The sequence below is a fragment of the Lissotriton helveticus genome, chromosome 5_1 (assembly GCF_964261635.1).
Source record: "Lissotriton helveticus chromosome 5_1, aLisHel1.1, whole genome shotgun sequence".
Lineage (NCBI taxonomy): Eukaryota > Metazoa > Chordata > Amphibia > Caudata > Salamandridae > Lissotriton > Lissotriton helveticus.
Window position 1 is genome coordinate 564,399,994 of NC_136065.1, and position 27,606 is coordinate 564,427,599.

Sequence of the window (27,606 nt, forward strand, 5' to 3'; positions counted from 1 at the left end):
CCTAATGCTAAAATGGCCTAATGGGTACGGACTGACGGTTGTGAATGTTTACTCGAGGCCAGTACGGCTGGTCCTTGAGTCTTCCACAATCGATGATCTATCCCAATTCCTGAGCACATTGCCAGGGGATTTTAGGCTTTTGGTGGCAGGGGATGTGAACTGCCAATTTGAGCCATTTTTTGGGAGTAGCGAAGGTGCCCTTTTGGGAGAGGATGATTACTGGGCAATTCCCCAATGCCAATCCCCACGCCCTACGGTGTGGTCCCCTTTGGCTACTCAGATTACAGCCCTGGTACTAAACAACTCTCTTAAGGCTTGCAATGGACGCTTTCCGTCTGATAGCCCGTCAGTGTGCACCTATAACAAAAGGGGGCAAGAGTCCCAAATCGACTACATCATAGTGGAAACCCGGATGTGGTCGAAGGTTATTGACTTCAGGGTAGTCGAGAGAGCTGATAGTGACCATAATGCCCTACGCCTGGAGTTGGTATATCCAGGGCAACAAGATGTAGACCCTGTTAACGCAGGAGAAGATGATGAGGGTACAGGTTTGACCCTATCCAGTAACAGGTGCAGAGTTAAGTGGGGTAGAATTGTAGGTTCTGAAGAGAACTTAGCTAAAGTTTATAATATAGCTCTACCACGATTCCTGGAGGTGGAAACTTTAATCTCCCAAGATCCTCACAGGGAATTTAAAGAAGAACTTAGCTTAATCCATTCAGAGTTGACCAATAACCTGGCTGAAGTTTTCTACCCTCAGGCACCCACAAGAAGGCCCAGACAACCTGCTTCTTCCTGGTATAACTCAGCATGCAGGAAGGCAAAGTACAATCTTGTTACAGCAATCAAGGCAGGACACAGTAAAATGGTGATCCGAGACTGTAAATTGAAGTATAAAGAGGAAATGGGGCTTGTAAAAAAAAAATGGGATATGGAAAGGTGGTCGGACTTGAAGGTAACCCTGGACACAAAAGATGCGCACAGATTTTGGTCACTTGTTAATCATGGCTCGGGTGAACCAAAATCTGCTATAGAACCGAATATTGCGGCATCAGTAAGGGAGGCACATTTTAAAGGCCTATATGGGGGGGAAGCAATGTTGTTTAGTTTGCCCGACCTACAAGTCCCAGAAGACCAGCAGAAGCCCCTGGAGTTCACCCTGGGGGAGGTGATAAGCGCAATAGACAAACTATCAGCGGGAAAGGCCCCGGGGCTTGATAAATTACCGGGAGATCTCTTTAGACATCAACCTGAAATCTGGGGCCCCTATCTCCTTGTGGTATTTAATGCTGTCTCGAGAGGCATGGAAGTTCCTACTACTTGGCTGGGTGCAGAGATAGTCCCGATTTTCAAGAAGGGGTCACCTCTGCTCCCAGCCAATTACAGGCCAATTAGCTTGATTGACGTACAACAAAAAATATTTGCGAGACTGATCCTTAACCATTTGTTGACGTGGATGGAGGAACACGATGTACTGAGCCCCTTTCAGGCGGGATTCAGAAGGAATACGTCCACTATGGACCAAATTTTCCGACTGATCCTACTGTACTGGAAGACGGTAAAGGTAGAGGGTGGCAGCCTCTACTTGGTCTTCGTGGACCTTCGGTCCGCGTTCGACCTAGTTCCTAGAGGGAAATTGTGGATTGTTCTTCATGAGCTGGGCCTCCCACATCAGATTCTAGCACTGCTCATGAGATTACATGAGGGGAATTTTTCCCAGGTCCGCTGCGGTAAGAATGGGATGCTTGTCACCAAGGTTTGCCGTTGGCAGGGGGGGTGAGACAGGGCTGTGTCCTAGCACCGACACTGTTCTGCCTCTATGTTAACGGGGTAATCTCACACCTGGACAGCGTCCCCGACAATGACGCACCAAGGCTGGCTGGTAGGAGTGTGCCGGCGATTATGTTAGCGGACGACACGCTCCTATTTTCCAAATCTCCCATGGGAATTCAGAGGATACTGAATGGTTTTGGGGGCTTCTGTCGCAGCAGAGGCCTTGAGATCAACGCCGACAAGACAAAATTCATAATTTTTAACCCGCCAGTGTCCACTCTCCGAAATCCATCATTGGGCGATGTATGCCTGGAGAGGGTTACGACTTTCCAGTACCTGGGTGTTACACTTCATGAAAATTTGTCATGGGGACCGCAAAAGGCGAAATCCCACATGAAACTCTCACAGTTGTTGGGTGCTATCTCAAAGGTTTCCAACTCTTCAAGCTTAGGCCAGTGAGCCCAGCCCTGGAGATCTATAAGACGCAAGCAAGGGCAGCTGCTCTATGTGGAGGTGAGGTATGGGGGCACTGTGCTGCCCCGGAAATCACAAAAGTTGAGTCCAAATTTGTAAGGCGACTATTATCGCTTCCCCAGAGTACCCCATTAACACCACTCAGGTTAGACTTAGGACTGATGCCCATTGCAGATGAGTTAACATTGAAACCACTAAGGTTCTGGCATAGATTATGGACCACTCCAGATCTCATAAATTACAGGGATGAACTCAAACAGATCCTGAGCCTTAACTGTGTGGGAAAAATACCTGGCTTGCGTTTATCAAGCGTGAACTTATAAGTTTAGGACTACAGCCCTTGTGGGAAGAGCCAGATAGGGCCTGTGGTAGGATCTCACGGAAAATGTTAAGCAAAATTTATAAAGGGCAAAAGCTGGAACTTCTACTCACGGCCCCTAATGTAGGCACTCTCACTAATTCTTTTTTCGAATTCAAAAATTCATATCATTTTGAGGACTTCATGGATGTCGACTTCCCGATTTTAGCTCGCAAACTTTTTATCCAATGGCGACATGGCACTTTACCCCTAAAGGCCGTTACATCCAAGTGGACGGCCTCCTCTAACAAGTCTTGCCCGGGCTGCAGCTGTGACTCAGAAGATGCACTTCATGTTCTCTTTTTTTGTCCAGCATACACAAAATCAAGAAAATATTGGCTGATACCAGTGTGCAGAAACCTGGGTTTCAAACATTGCTTGGATGCTTTTCGAATTTTTAAAACCAGTACACTGAGCCCTATTGTTTTTGCACTCTCGAAATTCTTGCTAGCTATGTGGTGTAAGAGGCGTAAATTAAATGAATTGCTAGCCTTAAAGCTCAGAAGCAAGTGTGCTGAATTTTATGCTATTTTAATTAATTTTAATGAGGCACAGATGAGTGGGTATATCTGCCTGTATGAAAATATTGTCATGTGTATATTGTCATGTGTATATAAATGATTTTTAAATGTTACCGTCGCGCCCTTCCCCCTTTCTTCCCATTTTCCTTTTATCTTGTACTCTTTTATGGCCAAATTGGCCGAAATAAAGAATTTTTGAATATGGTTCTCCAAGCTAATCTAAAAATTAGATGTTCTTGTTCTTGCATGTCCTCATACCTTTTCCACTTTCCATTGATTTCCCTGAAAAGTCCAGCTGCAAAATACTTACCCATCAGGTGCTCCACTGTGCCAACGGTCTTCTCCAATAAGCATAGCAGAATTGTGCATAAGAAGATCAAATTGCTCTTTTTTTTTTCTCCCACCAGGAAAACGATTTTCCATGCGGACACTTCTATTTCTGTAGACCTTTTAATATGAGGATGTTTGTCATACCACATTTTCACACTTCTCTCCTTCATTTTTGACACTCGAGTTATGTAACTTAATGAATGCCTGTAGATATTATTTGTAAAGTTTCCTTGACCAAAAAGGGCATCCTAGTGAAATAGACTGCATCAAAAACAATACTAGAGTTTAAAGATTACACACGGTCATGTGAGGAAAAGTCCGATTTTTACCCATGTCTGAAAAATTGATTTGCTATGATGAGTTTGAGTTTACATAAGTGAGCCGTTGCCAGTTTAAGTGCAGGACAGGAGAATGACAGTATGGCAATTCTCCGCTACCTCACTTTATCAAATACCAAATGATTTTTAGTAGAAGATCCTGGAATGCTTCGCTCTGAAATTGACAAAATATGGAGAGGGACTAGGAGGATTCTTTCATTCAGGACTTTGTAGCAGTAGCACAGGGTTTTCAGGCAAAATAGTTTCTGGTCAAAAGCCATAGGTGATTACCAAGGTATAATGAGACACAAAAGCACTTCCTAATACCAAGAATGAGCCAGAAAGCTGCTTTCGGAGCAACCTGTAGACAATACTCTTGATATGTGTGGTCCCCAAATAAGTCAATTGCACTTTTGCAAATATAACTGCCTGTATTGCCTCTCTGTCGTTAAACACTAGAATACGCAGTATGATTTTTTAGTAAGCAATATCAGAAGGACAAAGAGTCTGGAGTTGAGGTTATTTACTTGTGAAGCAAATGAGTGGGCGTCAATGATGCAACTACTTGCATCTTGTTATCCAAAAAAGATTGAAACCACCTCCATTCTGTGCCATCAATACCTATATCCAATAGCAGTGACAAAGATCAACAGAACTATATGCTGCAGATAGATGTAAAAGAGTACAGCTGCAGTACCATCAGTGTCATGTAACAGCTTTCAGATTATACATAAATTAGTGCTCTTTGATTCCCATAAGTGAGGCGAAATCTAACTTGAGCGTTAAGGTTCTTGTTTACTTGAATATATTCAAGCATCTGAGCATTGACTTCGTTTTCCAGGATTTTTACCCAAGTTGGCAGAAGGGATATGAGCAATAGTTGTCCTGGACACCAGTGTCCAGTCATTTTAGTTTTTTAACATAGACCTGAGAAGTGTCAGGGTAGCTGGGAGTTGCTTAGTGCAGCTGTGTTCTAGTCTATTCCTGTTCGAGACGTTTTATTGTGAGAGAGAGAAGAGGCAGGGATCCAATTTGGGGACAGTCATGTTGTTTCAAGTTTTCAGGCTCGAGAGACAAAAGCCTTAATGGATGTCATCCCTGATGCAGAGATCCTCCAGTCCAGGCCAAAGCTATGTTCCACCAACTTGGCTTTGTGAATCATTCAACAGATTGAGAGAGGTCTTCACTAGTCCCACTGTAGGGACGTGATGGTGAATTTGAATGACGAAATGGAGGCCCTGGTGGCATCTATAATGTCAACGAAAACGGTGGAGACAGCCTTACAAAGCTGAAATGACTGTGATGCTATGGAAATGGCACGGACTGGATTGACCAGCTCCTTGGCATTATGGTAGATGTGTCTGAACTTGTTGAATGGTTAACAAATTTGAAGTTGGCACAACATAGCTCTGCCCTGCCCACTTGCAAATGTATAATTTTTAGGAATAGTACCATTTTCTGTTCCTTCTCCCAAAGAAGGCTTATGGTCTCTTCCCGATGCCCTTGTTGTATGCAGAATAGTTTCAGTGCCTCGAACTACGGCTTAAAACATAAATCTGGAAGATCTTAAAGATCTGTTGTATAAATGAGGGTGATACTTCAAATTTGCACTGGAGTCGGTGTTTCCTTTTTATTTATTATGTAAATAAAGGAAGTAGTTGGAGGATAAAATTTGAATTTAAAGAACAGATGCTGCTATTAATGTTTCATGGATAGTTTTCTACAAAGAGAATGTGAAATTAAAAAATAAATACAATTTAGTATGTCCTTCCTCGTGCAAGAACTAAGGAACCACATGTTGAGACACTGCAAGATCCTAGCGAAGATTGACCATCTGCGCAGTCAACAGGACCTGCCCAAACACTGAAATCTCCAAGTACATCTATTTTAGAGGCATTTAAATCAAACATGGCTGAGATATCAAGGAAGGAACAAGTAAGTATTGTTAGCATACCGTAGTGTCCGAGTGGCAAAATTAGGGGTTACCTTAAATTAAGCAGCAAGTGTCTCTATCTTTTAACACTTTGAAATAGCAACAGGGAAGACCGTAAAACTATCTTTATAAATTAGAGCATCCTCTCCAGTTCCCCTGCTGCAGTCTAAGCGAGCAATTTTATAATTGGAAGATATTGATGATGCAAAATATGGAAAAAGTACATCAGGCTCGCCGATTGCAGGCAACAGTCACACTCTGCTCGCCTCAGATCCCAGCCACAAGTAAGCAGCTATTATGTTAGAAGGTACAACACTATCGGTATTTGCTGTTCAGGAGGTGATAAAAATGTTAAACTAAAGCACAGTAACCACCAACGTTCCTAGGTAGGGTCTCTCAAGAATCAATATCCGAGTCCGGGGAAGAGTCAGATTTCAGTTGGAGGCCATTTTGGGATTATTTAAAAGAGCAGCTTAATGACTGTGCCAAATTAAGCTAAAAAATGTAGAGTGAGTAATGAACAGGATAAGGGCTTTCAGACAGCAGTACCCTAAAAGGTGAAGTGGGAATCGTTCTGAAAACTTCCCTGTCCCATGTTTCTTCTTCTTTTTTTAATTTTATTTTATTAAATGTGATAATAAATTTACATAGAGCACAATTTTCATTGTTCGCAATTTTTCTTTACATGGTAAAATATTGTTCAAATCATTGATGTATAACCCAAATCAAATATTCAACATACAAAAAGATCCCTGGGGGGATTCTCTCATATGTTCACTGTCAATACGGTGCGGCTATTGAGCTGGGTAGGGGTACGTCTCATTTTCTCTATACAGTACCATGGGGAATTTTCAGAGCTAAAGGTCAGTCTGTGCCCTATGTAACCCGAATACAAATGTTTATTGCTCCGTCCCATGTTTCAATTATATGTTGTAAATATAATCTGGAGAAAAGGTAGCTTGGAGGTAAATAACTCTCCGTTTATTCTTTATAGAATTATGGGATGTCTGATGGGTGTGCTTGTTGATTGCCGGCTGGTACACCATGACACTTGTGCTTTCATGGGTGTCTATTTTGAATCTGTTTTCTGATGGAAAAAGCATCCCAAAATAGCCGTCATTTCATGCAAATTTGTTGTGACGTCACAATGCATGTGTATGACTTGTAACATACCACGGGCATTTTGGCTTGCTTTTTTTTTTTTCTTTTTCAGTTTAATAATTCAAGATAACAGATGACAATTTTGAATGGTCAATTAATTTACCAAAATGTAAAAACAGGAGTGCATAAAGAAAAGTGGGAATGGTGCGGTAACAGTGTGCAAAAAAGAAAAATTCATTTTATCAAAAAAAAAAAAAATGAGAAGGGGATGAGGGGAGTGGGAGGATGAGAAGCTTTGGGAGGGGAAACACAAAAATGGAGGAACTATTGAGGAGATGAAAGCAAAGTCGGGAATGGTGACAAAGGAACAAGTTGGGGGGATGAAAAATGGAAGAGGGGTGGGGAGGTGGTATAGGTCGCAAAAAATACAGTTGATGGACAGAATGTAGAACAATGTCATACATTCACCCCAGTACAAGGATCTGGGCATAAATCCATCATTTTTTTGCACTCCACACCACCCTGGGTTAGACACTGGCTATATGCAAATCAGCTCTGACCCTGTGCCTCATGGGAACAGTCCAGTCCGAACTACCAAGCCATGTCTTTCCCAGACCGGAATCAAGTATCCAAGGAAGGTGGTATAGGTCAACATAGTAAGTGAGGGAAGCAACATGTCTAGTCACTACTGCTGGAAGAGGACAATCAGAACCAATTGAGAGATACAATAAAAATAACTAACAGCCTGTTCATTGTGCAGGAACTTAAATGGGTTAGCTGGCTTTTATGTTTCAGCACTCCTAACTAAGTTGTTCCAAAAGATCTTTGTGTTGGTTCTTGTAATCACTGCACCATTGCTGTCCAACTCATTGAGTAGGAGTATCCAATGTGTCACTGGGATGCGATGGGACAGAACAAACCCACTTAAACAAGCACAGAGGGATAAGCAGAGTTACGAATCATGGCCATATCTAAAGCCCTTGCAACTAGCATAGGTTAAACTTATTTGACATAGAAGAAATCGGCCAATCGTTTTAATGTACTTAGTGTGATGTTTATTTATTTTTTAAACCCACCTAAATTCGCTGTGCGGGTGGGCCGGGAAACACATATTTTAAGGTCTTGCACTCTCCATAGTTCTCCTTGGCAAACTAGATCTGGAGAGAACCACACAAACTGGTCAAGAAACAGGATGTTTGCGTGGTACTCACTGAGTCTGATTTCACTAGGGAGAAACACTCAAGCTGCCATTTTTCTTCCGTAGTAGGCATTTCGTAGACATTTTCTTCTTTATACCAAAAATGTCCAGCACTTCTGCCATCAAAGTATGCCCGCAAAACAGCGGACTGCTAGATATTGTGTCCAGGGGCAACAAAATGTATTTCAGCTCCATGAAGCTCAGGTAGGCCAAAGCTAGCTAAAACTCCATTTTACTTTTCTCACTTTCTCAGACTTAGGGGCCGATTATGATGGCGGACGGACCTGAGTCCATCCACCACCATAGAGTAGGAGGGACCGTCCGCAGGGGCTGCGGCGGTCCCTCCGTGCAGATTAGGATGTGACCGCCAGGGTGGCGGTCACATCCTCAATCTTTAACATTGAGGCGGGTACAGCTTCAAGCTGCACCCGCCGCAATGTTAAAAATGCATGCACGGCATTTGCGTGCACAAAGCAGCAGGCACCGCGCAGTGCCTGATGGTTTGTCCACGCAAATGCAGGGGGGTACCATAGGTACCCCCCCATGTGCACCCGCCACCCCCCCCCCCCCCCCCCTTCACCCAGGGGGCCCGCAACGGGCCCCCGAAGTGAAGGTCCGTATGCTTTTCCACGGCGGAAAAGCCGCCGTGGAAAAGCATACTTTGTACTCCATCCTAATATGGCTGGTGGTGGCTGATAGACACCGCCAGCCATTTTAATGCTTTCCCGCCGCTGTCGGAAGGCGACCGCGGCGGAAAAGCGGAGGACAGATTGTAAGACCCACCAGCCATCCTAATTTGGCGGTGGGTCTTTCAAGCCTCTGCGGCGGATTTCCCGCATCCTCCGGGCCGGCGGTGGCTTCCGCCGGCCCAGTGGATGCGGGAAATCCGCCATCGTAATAGGCCCCTTAATTTGAGTTGTAATTGACAGTCCTCTCATTTATTCAGGCAGTACTAAGCCTGGAGGAGGCAATGCTGTAGAACTAATCCTGTGATCCATTAAATTCTACGGTGGCCAAGACTCTGAATATAGCACTAATTCTGCAACCACCTTACCTCCGTATCAGACCCTTTCTTCTCTTGTCGTTGGTGCACCCAGTCAAGGGGGGGGGGAATGCAGCTCAGGTTCAGTCGAAGAGCAAGGTCTTCGTGGTTTGCTTTCAGCTGCTAAGACGAGGAGGGAGTGTGCGATCACTGCAAGCTCTACCAGAGGGAATGTGCCAGTTCATTTTGTTTACAGAAAACAGTGTTTACGGTGCTTTGATTTCTGTGCGCTGGTTTTTAAGATTGTCGTTTTCTTTAATCTGCATCTGACTGATGTTTCCGTAAACGCTTTGATTCTGTGCTGATTACTTTTGCAACCGCAATCACAGCTGTAAGTGGGAACAGATGTTGCTACTGCTTATCTTCCAAGTGTGCACAGTAATGTCCGTGGAACTCTATGCAAATAATGATTCTTCCTACTAAGGCGACACTTATTTTACTTATTGCGAAATATATGTATAACTTGCAGGGCACAAGTCCCAAAAAAAAAAAGTGGGGGAAATGACCTAGGTTGGCAGTATGCAAGTGACATCACGGCGCACGACATAGTTCGCACAACCTCCCACATGGCATCACAGGAATTGACATCATAGAAAGTGGCACACCAAGCCACGACTTTACAGGAAGTGGCATCACAACAAGTGACATCAGATCTAAAACCCTCACATATATGTTTAGCAGGTCTATCATGTGTACATTTGAGCTCATTGCGAGGATAATAGCACAGTGAGTAATAGAAGATGATATGTGACTTCTACACCTTGCAATCCCCCAGTTTAATATAACCCATCCTGTACATTCATTTACAAACGTTTAAAATGTATTGTACATGTAATATGCACTTGTTGATGTAAAGCGCTCTGACACCCTGCATTGGAGTGAGTAGGGCAATACAAGAAGAAATGGTGGTACTTAAATTATTTCAACGCCTCCTCAGGGGAAGTAAGCTCTATATAAATGCAATTTGCTTTCTGTCAATACTGGGAAAGATCGACACATCTGATATTCTTACAGTGCATGCATTTCTTCTAAACAGGGAATGATCAAAGTGAAAAGTTGCCTCTCTTAAGTATGGTGAAGTGCTAACAAGGTGTGAGCCTTTGTTTCCCCTCCGCCTCATTTGCATCTGGTGTGAGACTCCTGACTGCTTCCAGCAAAGAGACTGAACACAAGGAGGCCTTAAGACCCCTCAAATTCGTCCTTTGTTATGGGCCCAGCAGGAGTCTTAAATAAGAAAGTCCCGTCCCTGCCTGCACGTTGTTGCTTGTTGCAGATGGAAAGCAGACAATGTGCAGGCACTGCTTAAAGTGGTCAGGTGTTTGGAAATTACACCTGGACGATTTCTGCACATTATTCAGTGGGACCCAAATTCTTGGCAGGGTGGATGGCGTTCACCCTGTGAAAAAAGTGTGTGTACCCCTGACTCGTGCCCTGTGTATAAGCATGTCCAGCGTGGGTATGGCTGTGCAGAATATTTGTCAGTTCTTAACACTCCAATAGTCTCCTCCTTTCCAAAGCCTGGCCCTAAGCCTGTTATTGAGGAAAAGTTGCTATTCGTGTTGCTGTTATCCCAATTTTAAGTGGAAGTGCAGGGACAAAGCTCCGCCCCCCCCCACCCCCAACACCACACCTGATTTTATGAATGAGTTCTCATTCTGTATATTCAGCTGTATTTGTACCTAACGCCTAGGTGCCACTTCCAGCTTACCTGGCCACAAATTGTCTTTACATCCAACACGACATGCCCCCCCCCCCCCTTTATTCCCATTCATATCATATGACCTATTCCTATCTTTCAGCCAAATTAAAAACATTTTCGAATGTGTCCAACTGCTTCTGGGTTCCTTACTTCTGTGAATTGGGAATTGAATTCATCCCTAAGAGTTGCATACTCATAGGTCAGTAGCTTCCAGTGTGTATTTGTGTGTTAGCACAATGTAAACAAGCATTGGCAAAGCCAATAGGACTCGCTTACGTGAGGGATGGGCTTTGTCAATGTTTTTTAAGCATGTACAGAAGGATAGCTCCCAGGTAAAGTTCCCCCCCAAAAACACCTGCTATATCGCATCCAGTGCTGTCTATGTTATTTCATTTTTTTCAATTGCGTGGGTGAGGGCAGCGCAGGAGGTAACATTGAAGTGGATGGAGCCAACACAAAGGTTGGATGGGGGGGGGGGGGGGGGGAGTTCTATAACGCAACCAGTTGTGTTCACACCATTTTTTTATGGGCAGGGTTGGCAACACGGACAACGGAGGGTGGGCTTGTGGGATGGGCAGCACAGACAGCGGAAGTAAGGAGGGCGATGGAAAAATAAAAATCACTATCACATGGCCAGCGGTGTCTGCATCAAAGCACCTTTTTTTAAGTTATGGAGCATAGGGGGCAGCACGCACAATGGTAAGGCAGTGGGTGCTGGGGGCAGTATGACCCACGGGAGGGAGGACATGGAAACAATGACAACGAAATTAAGGGTGGGAACGGAAGGGTTAGCGTGGGAACAAGCAGCCAGCATGAATAACAGGAGGGCGGGAGCAAGCAGGCCACATGAACAGTGTGAGAATGTAGGCAACATGCACAACAGGAGAGGAGAGGGCGAGAGCAGTGAGGCCCTGCTGACAGTGGGAGTGGTGAGGGGGTGCAAGGAGACGTCAAGGACAGCTGGAGGGTAGGGTGGGAGCAGGCTCACAAGAACAACAGTAGGCCGGATGGTTGGTGGTAGGAAGCTGACTTAGACCATGGGAGGAGGTGGGGCAAACAGACAAACAGGGGAGAACACGGATAGGGAGAGGTTAACGAAGGAGCTAGCTAAAAACAACAACACATGAAAAAAGTAGCATCTTAAAAAAAAAATGAGCAGTGGAATGACACAAATAGTGCATCTATACTCGAGGCGAAGGACAAAAACACCAAGAGGACGGAAGTCCAAGAGCAACTGACATTTAAGAAGCAAGGAAATGAAAGCAGTGAGCAGTTTCTAACGCACTGATAGAAAACAAAAGGTCTCACAGAAACCTCGCATGTGTGGTCAAGGCGAGGCATAAAAAAGGTAGCACAATCACGGCACAGAGAGAGGATTTTGTTCCAATGTGCTTATAAAAGTGGAGGCAGCGAAGAAGCAATTTCAATGTGCATTACTTTGGCAATGGTGCATTTTGTAGCAAAACTATGTTTTGTGTTTTCAGAAGTAGTGGGCTTGGAACAGGGTGGAATTGTATACAGAGTTCAGTGAGGACTGAGGTGGAAATGCATGTTTCTGATCTCCCTTAGGTGATAAAGGTTTAAGAATATATAAGGAGGTTCAAGTGTCATTCAAGTTAGTGCAGATGTACGGTGACAATAGACGGCATTGTTCAGTTTGTGTTTAAGTAAACTGCTGTACTTCCCCCTTTGTGTTTTTTTGTTTCTCAGAATTAGGTGGTGACCTCCAGATTTTGAGATTGGGAAATGTCTTCACAGTGTTTTTGTCCCACTGTGACAGAGAAGGTATGTTATGCAACCAGTGAACCTGACAGCCACTGATATTTTTTTTGTAGAAGTTAACAGCGAGCACGTCATTCGGTTTCCTTCCTCTGTTCCACTGATTTTGGTGCTGACATTTTTTTGATACTCAACACAAGCTACATACAGTGAATTATTTTTATGTACATATGATAACTTTAAATCATATGAATGAATGTTACAATAATAAATGAAAGGTTTCGTAGAAAATAATTAGCAGACACGAGAAAACTGACTGAACAGAAGCAGACAGAACATTGATGAATGACTACACCAAATAGAATTTGTACACATAAATCCATAACTCTACTTCTTTTTTCGTTACCGAGAAAATTATTTCAGTAAACCTGGGGCAAATCTGTCTTCCAGTGTTTTTCTTCTTGTACCCTTTTTCAGTCGAACCCTAATCTCTTTCTACAAATGAAACCTCTCTTCAGTGAACTTTAGGTCAACAGTCACCATACACGTCAGACGTCCAAAGGCCTCTTCCAGGCCCTTCTCCCTTGAGGTTACCCACGACATAAGTCTTAAGCACAATTAAGGGTTAAGACTCTTGATAAAGAGGATTTTACAATCGCTCTGTTTAAGGGAAGTGGCTGTTCCAAATAAATTCTCACACTTCCACCAGCTGTGCAGAATATGACAATTTTACAAAATAAAAGGAACAATATTTTAATAAGTCCCTAGTGTTACTAAGATGGGTAAGTATTATTAATACCTTCTCAATCAAAAAGGTCTATTGTGGTTTAAAAAAAACAGTACACTCTACGTGGAAAACAGTGTAAATATTATTCTGCTCACATTCATGTTTTTTTCCTGATGCCTCTAGAAGTGCTTTTGACCTTTCAGCTGTGTGGTTCAACCTTTTGACCACAAGCATACCTTTGCCTGCGCTGGCCGCTCAGGCTTGATTTTAGGGTGCTAGCAGATGCCCTCCAAGGAAATTTGATGGGGTCGAACTGCTTCATCAAAAACCATACCTTTCCGGGGCCCCTGAAAAAAGGTCATGCTTAGAAAGAAATATGTTTTTTATGGGTCTTTAATACATTAGAATCGTACAATATATTTTCTTACATAAAGTTGGCGACGAGGATGGGATAAGCAGTTGTTTGAGTGTGAAGATGAGGTTTGGAAGGACCTTCAAGTTGCCTATGTACCTGAATCAGGAAATTCTTGCATTAAGAGAAGTGTGGGACTTGCATACAAGGAGGATTAAGTGTTGACACCTAGCCAAATATCTTCAGACCGGATAACCAAACAAACCTATATTAAAAGCAAGATGAAAGCCTTTTTGGGAAGTGAAAATAGAACTGTGTACAGGGGGAGCATATTTGGAGGGGTAACAGAGTTATACCCCCAAAACATCTGTGTAAATTGATCTTTGAGTTCTGCAACAAAGGTCATTTTGGTATATTAAAAACTAAACAAATGGTAAAAAGTCACTTTGGTGGCCAGGAATGGATATTGAAATTGAAATGTACGGGAATGTTCCATGTGTAAAAATGTTGACAAATCTTAAACATTTAAACCTCCTATGGGCACATTTCTCGTACCAAAGTCACCTTGGCATTCTGTCACTGTTAATATAGTGGGTCCAATCGGAGACATGCATACATTAATTATTGTGCTGATTGACATGGTCTTCAGCAGGCCAATGATTAAGGTAGTGCCGAAAGTGGATACAGATGCTGTTTTAAGTTTCATAGACAGTTTTTTCAATGGAAGGAACTCCTACGAGTGATAATGGTATACAATTTATGTCCAACAGAGCAAAGGAATATTTTGACAGGCTAGGAATTAAACGCAGAACAATGTCTTAACACAACCACAACAGTAATGGCATTGAGGAGTGCTTCATTAGAGTAAACAAGAACATAATTCAACTGCCTACTTCAGGGGGTAGTGACTACGAAACACAAATAAAAAAACTCAGCGTATAGGGTGTCTATATGTGATGTTACAGGATACTCACTATTTGTCCTTATGCGTGGGAGAAACCCAAGGTCCAAATATAATGTGGGTCGTTATTTAAATCCAATGTGTTGCATTGGTCTGAGGACGTGGTACATGATAGATTGAAGTCCACAGTCATAATGGAAGAATTGGTATGATATTAAACATGGAACTAAGGAATGTCAGCTTATGGTGGGTCAGTGGGTGTAAGTTAAGAAGCCCATCAAAGTTCTGGAGGGTGAAAGTCAATTTTATGAACCCGTGGAAGTGGAGGTGTTGCTCTTGGTCTGGCAGATGTAAGAGTTTGGAATCTTAAGAGAATAGCGAAAAGTTATGCGCCCAACCTGTCTGTGATTCGTTCAGAGTATGAGTCTGCTAATGATGTGTTGGATGACACCATTGTTGATTATTGTGGTGGAACCAACTACAATAGAGGGTCAAATGAGTTAACTGGTTCTTCTAGTGCCTACAATACAGACAGACCAAATGATATGAATTGCAGGGATACAATTGGTGTTGGTCTTGCCTGTGATGAAACCTCAAATACACAGGGGAACCATATACTCTATGGTGAGAATAGTAGCGACAACCTCCTGTGTGGTTATGAGATTACATTTCTGAGAATTTTCCTTTGTAATTTTAGTTCGTTTTCTTTGTAGGAAAGAAGGGATGGGATTCTGCTATGTTTTGAATTTAAAATCTGGAATGTCTTGTTTGAACATTTGTTAAAAAATATTTTGTATGTGAGGTAGATTACAATTGCTTGTCCTGTTAACTTTGTTTTGTTAAGAAAGGGGGATGCGTTATGGGTCTTTAATTCTTTAGAATCATACAATAGATTGTGATGACTAGGATAGAGTATATGTGCATAAGTAGGAGCTGTGGGAGAGTTGAGACAGTTGGCTGTCTGTTTGCTTATATTCTCGCAAAAAACTTGAAAATATATATATTCCTGCACAACAATGGGCTCCTGAATCACACAGTCCAAACACGTTCGGTAGACGAAAAATGCTTCTTGGTGACATCGTTTTTGTCATATTGGATTCCAGTTTATAAACAATAGCTTTTCTTATAAATATTACATGCCAAGACTGTTCACTGTATATAAAAAGTCTCTATAACCTTGCATACACACACCTATGAAAGTCTGTTTTTTTGAACGTTTGGAAATAAACAAGTTACAAAATTACATTTTCCTGACCCAATATGGCTATAATCAATTTGTCTTTTAATGCAAGAATGACATTGTTTCTTCAGTGGTCATACAGCACATTTTGTATTTTTTTCTCCTTAATGAAGGATCCTGTTCCTCCTTCATAAGACTTGAAACCTGTCTAACAAGGTTTGTGAACCCTTTCTTGGTACCACTGCATCCTACATTTCACAACACATATCTGTAAGGAAATTGGCTTCCTCCCACTTCTTTTGCTTGTCCATTCGACGCCTTTCCAAGTATTCTGAGTCATAATAAACAGTATGGATGGGGAAGTGACAAAACAGATCCAGTTACTCCCAGCCTTGGATTGCCAAACCCTCTTCCAGGCAATAGAAATATCCCATTCGTTACACTTACCTTGTAGACTCAGTCTCCTATGCATATGTATATAGGGAGAACAAGAGCACACACAACTCTTAATACCGATCACATGTGTGTACAAGTGACATAAATAAATCAGCGTAGCAGTACAAAAGTGCCTTTAACTGATGCACTAAATCTGTCTTCAAACATTCATTTACATTTTAATAATGATAAAATAATGTCCTAAAACATACAGCTTGAAATGTAGTATATTTACTTTGTTTTACCTTAACATCAGATAGTTCATTTTTGAACATTCACTCTGTCCCAAACTTCAGCTTGTCATTTTATGGGTGTAATATTTTCCAACATTCCATGTTTAGCAAATGTAGCTAATTTATGTTTAAATCCAATTATTGGGCGTAAACAGTGGTACAGACAACAATTAAGACAAATCAGTTGCTACTGCCACTTGTACCAGTCATTGCATCTCATTTTGACATGCAGCTGTAAAGACTCCTACCGAGCAGATCAGGGGGATACCGCCACTTAGCTTCACTAGTAGGATATGACACGATTTATCAAGACATTCCCGACCTTAATGGCAGCAACACTTCCCTTGTATCTATTGCTAATTCTGATGATTTAAATTGCCCTCCTATCCCCACCCATGCCCCGCTCCTTTCATGGCCTGATCTGCACCCAGCTGCCCTTCGTGAGATTCTGTGTAAATTAAAATCTGGTTCCCCGACTGATCCTCTGCCCATCACTATACTCCGGTTATTGGATCCCCCACAGCTCTCCATGATCTGCACTATACTTAATCTTTCACTAAAGTCTGCCTCTGTTCCCGCTTGTTGGAAACATGCAATGGTTACGCCATTACTTAAGAAGCCCACTGCTGACCCCAAAGTTCTTTCAAATTTCCGTCCCATCTCTCTGCTGCCTGCCTTCTCTAAAGTCCTAGAGAGGCATATTCACCACCACCTGTCTTTATTCATCACTGCAAATAACTTACTTCATCCCTCCCAGTCGGGCTTTCGCCCAGGCTTCTCCACCGAGACTACACTCCTTGGCGTTACGGAGAATCTTCGCTCCTTTCTAGATAGAGGTGACACAGCTGTACTGATATTACTCTACCTCAGTGCAGCTTTTGACACTGTCTCCCACAATATACTTCTCAGATCTCTTGCCGCCATGGGTATCGGTGGCCTAGCCCTGGATTGGCTGGCCTCTTTCCTGACTGATCGGACGTTTCAAATTTTTTTCTCACTCTGCAACCTCCAAAACCTATTTATCACCCCATGGTGTACCTCAGGGCTCGATCCTTAGCCCCCTCCTCTTCAATCTTTGTCGCTCCCTTGGCTCGTATTGGTGATCGTGCCGGGCTTACTCTGTTTAGCTATGCCGATGACTCGCAAATTGTCTTCTCCCTTTCACAAGCTGACCAGGCCTCTACCTCTCTTCTGCAGATTGGCCTTGGGGAAATATCCAACTGGATGAATCTTAATCTACTCAAACTGAATGGAGGAAAGACTGAAGTCCTGGTCCTTGGACAAAAACAAGACCTCTGGAGTTCCAGGCACTGGCCTTCTGAATTGGGCCCGCTTCCTTTACCATCTGAGCATGTGCACAACCTGGGGATGATCATTGACCAGGGTCTGACTTTGCAATGCCAAGCCAATAAAGTGTCTTCCATCTGCTTCACCATTCTGCGCTGGCTGAGGAAGATTATTTGGATGTTGCCAACTGACACCCAGAGGTCCGTGGTGAATGCCTTGGTTAACTCTCGGTTGGACTATGGTAACGTACTCTACCTGGGGGCGACCAAGGCGGTCACGAGACGCCTCCAGTTAGTGCAGAATGCTGCTGCACGTTTGCTTTGTGGTTGTCGTAAAACTGATCACATAACTGGACGCCTTCGTGATCTTCATTGGCTGAAGGTAGAGAGCTGAGTGAAATTCAAGGCGCTAAGTTATATGCACAAAATCAGGACGGGTAATGCTCCCATCTATTTGCAATCCCTTGTTAAAACTTACTCCCCGTCACGTTCTCTCCGTTCCTCCTCTCAAAAACTTTTCGCTGTGCCCAAGTTTAGACTGTCGAGGATGGGTGGCAGGTCTTTTTCGTTCTTGGGACCCAAGCTTTGGAACTCCCTACCTCTAGACATTCGCTCTGAGAACTGCTATGCTCGTTTCCGCAAAGCCATTAAGACCTGGCTCTTCAATCAATAACTGCGTATCTTTTGTGCTTTACTGCTTGTGACACTGTTCGCGCCGGGAAACCCTTTTGGGTAGCTGTCCCGCTTTATAAGCTTAATAAATAAATAAAATAAAAATATCTCTCTGCTTTTGGAGCCTGCACAAGTGACCGAATCGTTGTCTTGTGGGCTCCCCAACTCCACCAATACAGTTACAGTCCCTGATGCCTTCCATTTAGGACTCTCGTCTGCAAGCAGAGCTCCTTGCGCAAGTCTAAAGCCATAGTATTGTCGGGATCCAGTAATTCCAATTGAAGAAAGTGTTGTGCCACCAATACAGTGTGTTCTGGTCCCTCTAGCTGAAGAAAATCCAGAGTTTTCATTCGTGTGATCTCTGTATATAATGAAGCACTCCCACCCCTTCCTGCTGGACTATGGCAGAAATGGAACACCTCTTAAGGTTTCACTGAGAAAACAAAAATGTGATGGGTGGAACACTTAAATTAATCTCAGCCACTAATATTTATAATCCATCTTTTTTGCCAGCATTGTCAGGAACTATGTATATGTAAATCATACTTAATCCTGCTTCATTGGGAGGAGTCCAGCTCAAACTTGGAAGACAGGGCTGCGTTCATTGAAGCAGTTATATGAAAAACAGCTCTGGTCCTATTCCAGCAGTAACAGTCTGGCCTGAAGCTCTATGAATGTGCAAGACTGTTTTAGTGGCCACACTCCCAACTACTGCTGCTTAAAACCACATATTGCTCATGTGGGCTACAGGAAGGTCTGAAAATGCCAAATCTGAGGTATGCATTTGTTTCTTTAGCTTTCAGTTGTGTGATTAGCAGGTGGTTGCAAGGCACAGTTATGAATGGCATATGGAGCAACCTGAAGCCAGTGATTGACAGAGGTTCTTGCTTTGAATGCTGATAGGTGAGCATGGTTGCTTTGGGGTTCGGGAAGGCAGTAGATTGGCCTAGTAAGAATGTATTTTTTTTATTACTTCCCTATGCCTCTGACTAAAGTCTTGACATCTTGGTAGTTTTGAAGTTACAGCAATCACTTAGGCACAATAGTAGAGGGGCACACAACTTTCTCCTCTCGGCTCGTTGTCCTAGCCTAAGGAGTTATTGATTTGGTTATTTCAGAGGCTTACTCAGAACAGTTCTGTCCCTTCATCGCACTGTCAATGAGGCTTGGTATCCCAGAAGACTTATCTCTTTTCTTAAACTTGCAAGAGTAAGAAGGAGTGCTTTTATGTTCAGAAAATTATCTACCAGGATCTACAATTGTGAGGGCACTGTAGTATGCAGCTCTTTATGTACCAACTCTCCCATAAAAATTGGAGCTAAGGCAGCATCTTTTAGCCAGTCGGGGTCCCCGTCCTTTTTCTTAACCGTCCGTGGGCTGAGTTGTGACACTATAAAGAATTGATCTTACTGCAGATGCAGACATTTCCACAGTTACTCCTTTGTTAGTTATTTGCCGGCACCGGCCTGGCTTCTGAAGTGCTCCTAGGCACCCCAAAAGTGAGGTTGAGTTCCTTCAAATCTGTCTCCCAACCTCATTGCGAACTGCTTTTTGCCTAGAACAGGAACTCGAAGTGAGGCAAAAAAGGTGTAGAACAAAACAGTATTTTCTTGACAAACGTGTTCTGCATATTTCTGGGCTGTGAAGTCGATCACAGTAACCATTCCAGTTGTCATTTCCAACCAAAGGTACTTTACACAGATTGAGACTGAAATATATTGAATTTATTTACCACATTGTGCCATAAACCAAAGAAGGTTTTTAGCATTTTGACTTTGAAAGAATTGTGTGTTCTTTCACTGATTTGTGTGTGCTGTTTTCCGTTTACCTGCATCATGTAGGCTTATCGACCCTTCCTCTTATGGCAATAGCCTATGAAGACACATTCATTATTTTAGTTGTAACTATATTGATTTTTTTTTTTTTATTCTAGCTGATCTGCACTGTCCTGAAATTAAGCCTTCTAGTTGGGCTGGCTCCCAAAAGATAAGCGGTGTAGTTAAGTAGTTCTCAGTTTTTTTTTCTTTTCGAGACCGCTCTGACTCTTGTGAACTGGGTGATAGTCCACGATATTTCTCTAGTGACTTGCACCCTTTGAGTGGCAGGTGAAACCCTGTTGAGCACTTCTGCTGTATTCTCTCTTCCCTGATCACAATATATCTGTAGATTTACTAAGTGACCTACTGAGGACACAGAGTTTGTTTGAGCAGATTTTGCAAAAAATCCAGCTGTTCACGCTAGGGTTTTATTTTTTTAGTTTTATATAGCGCAAACTAGACCAGAGAAATCAGGTGTCCGAGCGCTTTACATGAGCACCAGTTTTTGTTACAGATGGACACATTAATGTTTGTTAGGCATGGGGAGATTAAGTGATTTGCCCAGAATCGCAGGATGTTGAGCGTAGTTGCCGAGACTCTAACCTGGTTCCCCAGCTCAACCGCTCTAGCCGTAAGGCTACATCCTCGAAAAAAAATGTGTTCGAGGCAATGCTTCTGGTTCTCCATTCCTCCTCAGTTGAGCCGAAGAACTATATATTTGATAACTTCAGACTTTAGCCTACTCAAGATGCATTTGATCTCATGGTGACCCAAGTCAAAATAATCATGCAGTCTGCATTGACCCGCTGTCGAATTCAGACTTCACGGATTTCAGAGTACAGTACTGCGCTTTGGAAGGGTATCGCAGTAAACCTCAAATCCATCCCTTTCTTTACTCGTTGAACACAATTATTACTTCTTGGTGCCATGAGTCAGATCCTACTGTCAGAGGAAGCCTGTTTCTGTATTTTGGTGCGTTATCGGCCGTGGTAATTTTAAAGGAGTTATCCGATTGTGATAGCACAGGAAAGAATGTTGTTTGAGAGCTGCAGCTTATGCCTTTCCCACCACAAGCTATTCACGAGGTCTTCTAGTACACAGTGCACTTGGCATTTAGCAGCTTATAACCTTCGCACATAATATTATTGAGGCTATCTCTAAAAATCTAAGTGGAAAATGTCCCTGTGGCTAAAGGGAGTTATTTTAGTGATTCTGTTTATAAACTTGCCCTTTGATGTTGGGTGGTAGCCATGACCGTATGATTTTTCAATATGTATAATTTACTTGTATGGTATTTGAGCCAACCCCTTTTATCCATTATTATGTTGTTGCGATTCACAATTTTCTTTCGCCCATTCCAGTATAAACCAGGGGGCAGTCACTTGGAGGGACCGCGTTCTGGCCTTTCACAAGGAGCACATCTACACACAAAGTTCACTTCAGTGCTAACATGTCAACATGCTTTTTGTGACAAAAAACATTTTTGATTTAGCCACTTTATTAAAGACTGGGAGTAGCCTTCTGCTCCCAACAATAACCTTCAGTAAAATCCATGACAAGCTCAAACAAGCACTGAAAAAGCCAAACGTTGACGGCCAACACAGACCTATTGGCTTTGCCAAGACTTGTTCCTATTGTGGTTCCTGAACATATTTCCCAGCACATTAAACGCCATTTATAGCACAATTAACCATTGGTCTGGTTGCATGTATTGCCTTTGTGATAACAGTTGGCACTCAAGTGCTCTTTAGCATATTAGTAACTGCTGTGTATTTTGCTGAATTTATTTTTTCATTGGTTAGTGCTGGATCAGGACGTGATAAAAACATTGATTTTTTGCTACTGCAAAACCAAACTGATCACGGCAAAAAGAAATACCCCTTAAACATGTAATGTGGTACTAAATAGACATAGACCACTCAAAGATGTTGCTTTGAGCAGTCGGTTGTTTTCATAAAGTGGGTTGCTGTTGTGGCTGTTGGTCAAGCTCAATCTTCTCAGCCAATTTGTAGTAGTTCTTTCATTTCTGTGAACTTACTTTAAAATCATAATTTTGAATGCCACTCATCTCCTTGATTGCCTTCCATTCTCAGTAGCCTTGAATCCCTCCACTCAAGCAGTCATTCCCATCTTCTCAAGGCGAAAGAATCTGTGGCTTGCCTAAAACATCTGCTTGAAGAACCCACAGGCCCATGCATGAAAGTCTTGCAGTCCACCAACTAAGAAAAAAATTGTTCCCTCTTCATGTCTCATTGTGTGCTCGTGACAGCCTTGATGTCCAGGACCTAATCTTTTTAACTTCAGCTACCTTTAATCGTCGTTTACTCCCGTCTCCTCCCTGCAGATACAAACTGTCTCCTATCAGCTGAACCTTGTACTTAATCTTCCGTGTCCCTCTGTTACCTGTGCCTCTTGACCCAAATACTTGCCCTGTGATCTTCAGACACAAACATGATGGGAAGAGTACAACCATGCAGCCCCTCATACAACCCGCCTAAGCACATCCGCCCTGCCAGTCTGTGAGGACCCTTGAGCATAAGCTGATTCAATACCTTCCCAAGCGACTGTGTCACCCCTTGACCTCTTGTTGCTGGGAGTGGTATTGACACATTTGAAGAGAAACCTACCGTCCGTATCATGCCTGGCCCTCGACCCAATGCCTCGACAAACTTCTCCTTGATCATGAGCCAAAGCCAGAATAAGTAAATATTATAAATAACTATACCCAGAGCAGTCCGACCCTCCTACACATTGTCCCACCCCAAGCTCCACTGACAGCAATGCTGGCCATCCAGTTAAAAATTAAACTATGTAGTGGCACAGATGCCATAAAAGAACTGCCTCCCACCAAACAAACACTACTCCAGACAGACATCTAGTCACCTCCAAGTTTCTCATCCTATATCCAAAGCTTCTCCCCAAACGGTTTGTTACAAAAGTACACACTTCCCTCCTCTGCCATAGCAGGAATAGCCGCTGCGGCACCATTGTTTCATTTAATTACTACTTGCAAGACCATTGCTTTCTTTGAGTTATCTTGTCATGATTTATCGTATTCTATTCCATAGTAGAAATAATATAGCGTCGCTTGCCCTGAATGAGGCCACAGTTGCTCCAATTCCCTTGGGGATCTTAGCAGCACTTTTTGGAGATCCCGGGGCTAGGATGTGTTGGTTGTCGTTAGACGTCTATGGGGAGTGAAGGATAAGCTTTAATTTTTTTGGTATTTTTTTTCGGAAGTTCCAGGCAGGATACGTGTGACTACTTTTCTATACGGAGGCTCCTTACCGGTTTGAGGTTTTTTTTGCTTCTAATATATAAATTTACTTACGCCACCACTTGCAGGGGAAATTGGCATTGTCACCAAGCACAATCCTTCTGCAGAAATTTCTTTGGAAACGCAGTGTAAAAATTGGACTATTAGTAGGTAAGATGTAGGTGCACTTATCAGGTGGGTTTTCAAAATCATTAAAATATTACGAACTCCGTTGTAAAGAAGTACAACGCTTTTACTCTAATACTTCTAAAAAGACGACAGCTGCTGTTTCCAGCTGGTTAAAGGTATAAAATACTGTCGTGTTTTGAAGTTGTGTGAAACCTCAAGTGTTTCTTGTTACTACCCACTCTTGCATTTGCGGCACCGCACAGCAGAATGTGTAGGGGGCTGCTCTTCTTGTTCGTTCACTAAAGTGCACGCATGGGGCAGTCATTTTACAATAAGTGTTAAGTGAGTATGCTTTAAACAGTGAATACCTGATTGGTGACCCTTAACGTCTTTGGTGTGTGTCATATTGTCCGATTCTAGCACCTTGTTTTCCCCTGAAGCTCCCCATACATATTTATTGGTCTTCTTGTTTGCAGTGTATGTGGTTTACTGCGTGGCACATCTTTTTATGTTTTATTTTTTATTTACCCATAAAATGGGTTATTGTTATTGGACGGAGAAACTAAGATAAGCCTTTGTGCATAGTTTAAAGCTACAGTAAGTGGGTGTGACTGTTGGGAACCTTCCTAAAGCAACATTGAATTACGTCCAACACCCAGCAGCCTTCCCTATAAGAAAAAAAAGATGTTGAATTGTGCGTGTGTAAGAGGAGTCATCTTTATTTACGGACTCATTTAAATATTGTCTTGGTAAAATCCCAGAGTGCCTTCGGAATAGTCGCACGTGAGCTTTATTGGCAAGTTCAGTTAGACCTATTGTTGAAAAACCAAAGAGATGAAATGGAAACTCGGCATCGGAGCTGAGACACCAACTTTTATTATTGACTAATACTTGATTGGGCGAGTTGCTGGTGATATATCATGCAACTAAAAGAACCACCCCTTTGTTAATCTTCTTAAATCAGGATGTTTTCTCTACTCCTAAGAGAGACAAACCAGTGTGCGATTTTCTGTCCTTGCCATTAATTGTACATGGTGTAAACAGGACTTCTTGGTTATGTCTCCAAGGACAGGTACATCTCTGTGCATGAATAGGTTTCCTGCGTGGTTGCTTAGCTATTTTCTCATCTTCGATGTTCTGTTTACCTTTTTGTCAATTTTGTTTTACAAGGGGTTTCAGCGGATGCTCTTCTGTAATGGAAGGGATCATTTAATCCTGTCTATTAGAAGTGTCTCTTTGTTGGGGGCTTTTGGTTTTTCAACAATGCAGCACTTAGTCTTTCTGACTTTCAAACAGCTGTAAGATTGTTTTAGGAGTACATTTGTACCCTCTGCAACATATATTGTACTTTTGATTGGTGGCTTTGGGGCTTAAAAATAGTGTACCTTACAGTGGATGTGCTTTCTGTCCACACCATGCCCTTCTGCTAAATTGTTCCACGTTGTTGCATTTCCTGGGATGAAAGATGGTGTATGGTAACCTCCATACAGCCAGATTTAAAATCAGAAATCAATATACAAGACCTGTTTTAATTTTATGTCAGCAATAGATAGAAGTAATTTTTGGGTCACAGCCTAATCTGGTGTGCTAAAGACATCTTAGGGACATTCAAAAAATTGACCTATGAATACATTCTGTCCGTTGCTTACCAATGGCTTTGGGGTTTGCAATCCACATTTTCTGGCTTTCTGTTTGCTGCTGGTTTTATTTGCTTTACTATGTCTAGCTTGAGTTTTTCGGTCCTTTTGCCCAAACCTTGTTTACTGTATTCTTACACAAACTCGCTTTCTGTAAACAGGCCTTTAACGCCCTAACTGCGGCGGCAATTCCGCCGCGGTGTGGGCGTTCTAATGAGTTGGGGGGGGGGAGGGGGCTGCAACGGCCGTTGGCTGTTGGCTGTTCGCAGCACCAGCGGCCGACGGGAGCACCCAAGGGGTTAAATCTTGTTCTTATCTTGTCACATTTGCTGTGCTTCCAAAGACAGATGTCAAATGTTAGGCTGTGTCTTCCAGGGAGCTTGATGTTTATTTTTCTTTCCCTGACTTCAAAGTGAGAGAACTTATATGACACCCATGCTGGCTTCTGGGGTCTGCTTGAGGAAGGCTGCACTGTTATTTATTTTTCCAGCATACAACAAAATGTAAATGTTTGTAAATGAACTATGCTGACCATCAAATCAATATATTGGGTGATGACATTTCCACACATTGTTTGTGTGCTGTATACTTTTATTAGGAAAACTGTATGTGAGTGCAAATATAATTGTCATTTCAGTTGAAGATGTGGTGTCTGTAATGGCACTATGCTACCATACCATGCATACTATAAGTTACCCCACTGAACTCTACTCTGCACCACTCCTTGCCACTGCACTCTTTTCTGCACCACTCCACTTTACACCACTCCACTCCCATGCATTCTACCCCACACTACTCTACAATGCACCATTGAACTCTTCACCACTTCACTCTGTCACCTTACACTGCAACACTGTACTCTATGCCAACTCACTCTACTCTGTACCACTCCACTGTACCCCAGTGCATTCTATGCCAATCCCCTCTAAGTCACTCTATTCTACATTGCAGCACTGCACTCTACTCTGAAACAGTCTACTCTACGCCACTGAACTTGTTGCCACACCACTGCACTACACTACTCTGCACTGCTCTACACCACTTTACTCAAAACCAATGCACTGTACGCCAGTCTACTCTGTACCACTGCACTGTACACCATTGCACTCAAGATCACTTTACTCTGCACCACTGCACTCTATGCCACTGCACTCTATGCCACTCTACACCACTGCACTGTACAACACTCTACTCTGCAGCACTGCATTCTCTGCCACTCTACGCCACTGCACTCTATTCTGCACCACTCTAATCTACTGTGCACTGCTGCACTCCGACACTGCACTCTCGATTACTTCACACCTCACTACTCTGCACCCTATACTCTATGCCAGTGCACTCTACCCATCTCTAGAATTCACTCTAAACCATTCCACTCCACTCTACGCCACTCCACTTTTCAACATTGTACTCTACACCACTACTCTATACCACTCCACTCTATTCCTCTCGGCATCACCCCACTCTGCGCCACTTCACTGTATTCGGAAACAATTGAATCTATGCCATTGCACTTTACGCCTCTCCACTGCAATCAATGCTGCACCACTTTACTCTACACCACTACTATGCCAGTGCACTCTACTTTGCACACTATGCTCCACTCTGCACCACTTCACTCTGAAACAATCTTCTCAGCACCACTGCACTCTACGCTAATTCACTCTACACCACTTTACTCAAACTAAATGCACCCTACACCACTGTACCTATGCCAACTACTTTGCACCATAGCACTTTATGCTACTATACTCTACAACATTCTACTCTATTCCCACGCACTCGTCTTCAATCTATGCCATTGTGCTCTGACACTTTACTCTACCACTGCACTCTGCGTCACTTTAATCTACTCTGAAACAATATTGGCTATTCCACTCTGCAGCACTATACTCTACATCACTGCTCTCTGCACCACTCTAAGCCACTGCACTCTGACACTCTATTCTGCATGACTGCACTCTACGTCACTGCACTTTACGCCACTGCACCACTCTACTCTATGCCAATGCACTCTACACTGCTGTACTCTGCACCACTCCATTCCATGCCAATGCACTCTACACCGCTGTACTTTGCACCACTCCATTCTACTCTACACCACTCCACTCTGTGCTACTTCTCTCTACCCTACTCTATTCCACTCTGCACTGCTCCACTCTATTCTACACTGCTGCACTGTACTCTACACCAATGCTCTCTACACCATTTTACTCAAAACCAATACACTATATGCCACTGCACTCTATGCCAATCTACTTGGTACCCCTGTACTGTAAACCACTATACTCTACGCTACTGCACTCTACATCAATGCACTCTATGCCAGTCTACTCTACACCACTGCACTCTGACACTCTCCTCTGCAGCGCTCCATTCTCTGCCACTGAACTCTATGCCCCTCGACTTTGCTACGTTTTACCCTGCGCAACTGCACTCTACTCTGCACCACTCATCTGTACTCTGTGCCACTTCACTCTATGCCTCTCTACTCTGCACCACTCTACTCCGTGGCA

General features: G+C 43.0%; 1 protein-coding gene across 5 annotated transcripts in view; it reads left to right on the forward strand.

Annotated features, from left to right (window-relative positions):
- Positions 1 to 27,606, forward strand: part of SGMS1 (sphingomyelin synthase 1) — a 922,685-nt gene that overhangs the window by 564,917 nt on the left and 330,162 nt on the right. For 2 of the 5 annotated variants that reach the window (XM_078642900.1, XM_078642901.1), the window contains exon 5: positions 12,457 to 12,531. The exons of the other annotated variants lie outside the window; for them this stretch is intronic. The gene's annotated coding sequence lies outside the window, so the exon portion shown is untranslated. The remainder of the gene's footprint in view (positions 1 to 12,456; positions 12,532 to 27,606) is intronic. 5 annotated transcript variants of the gene reach the window in all.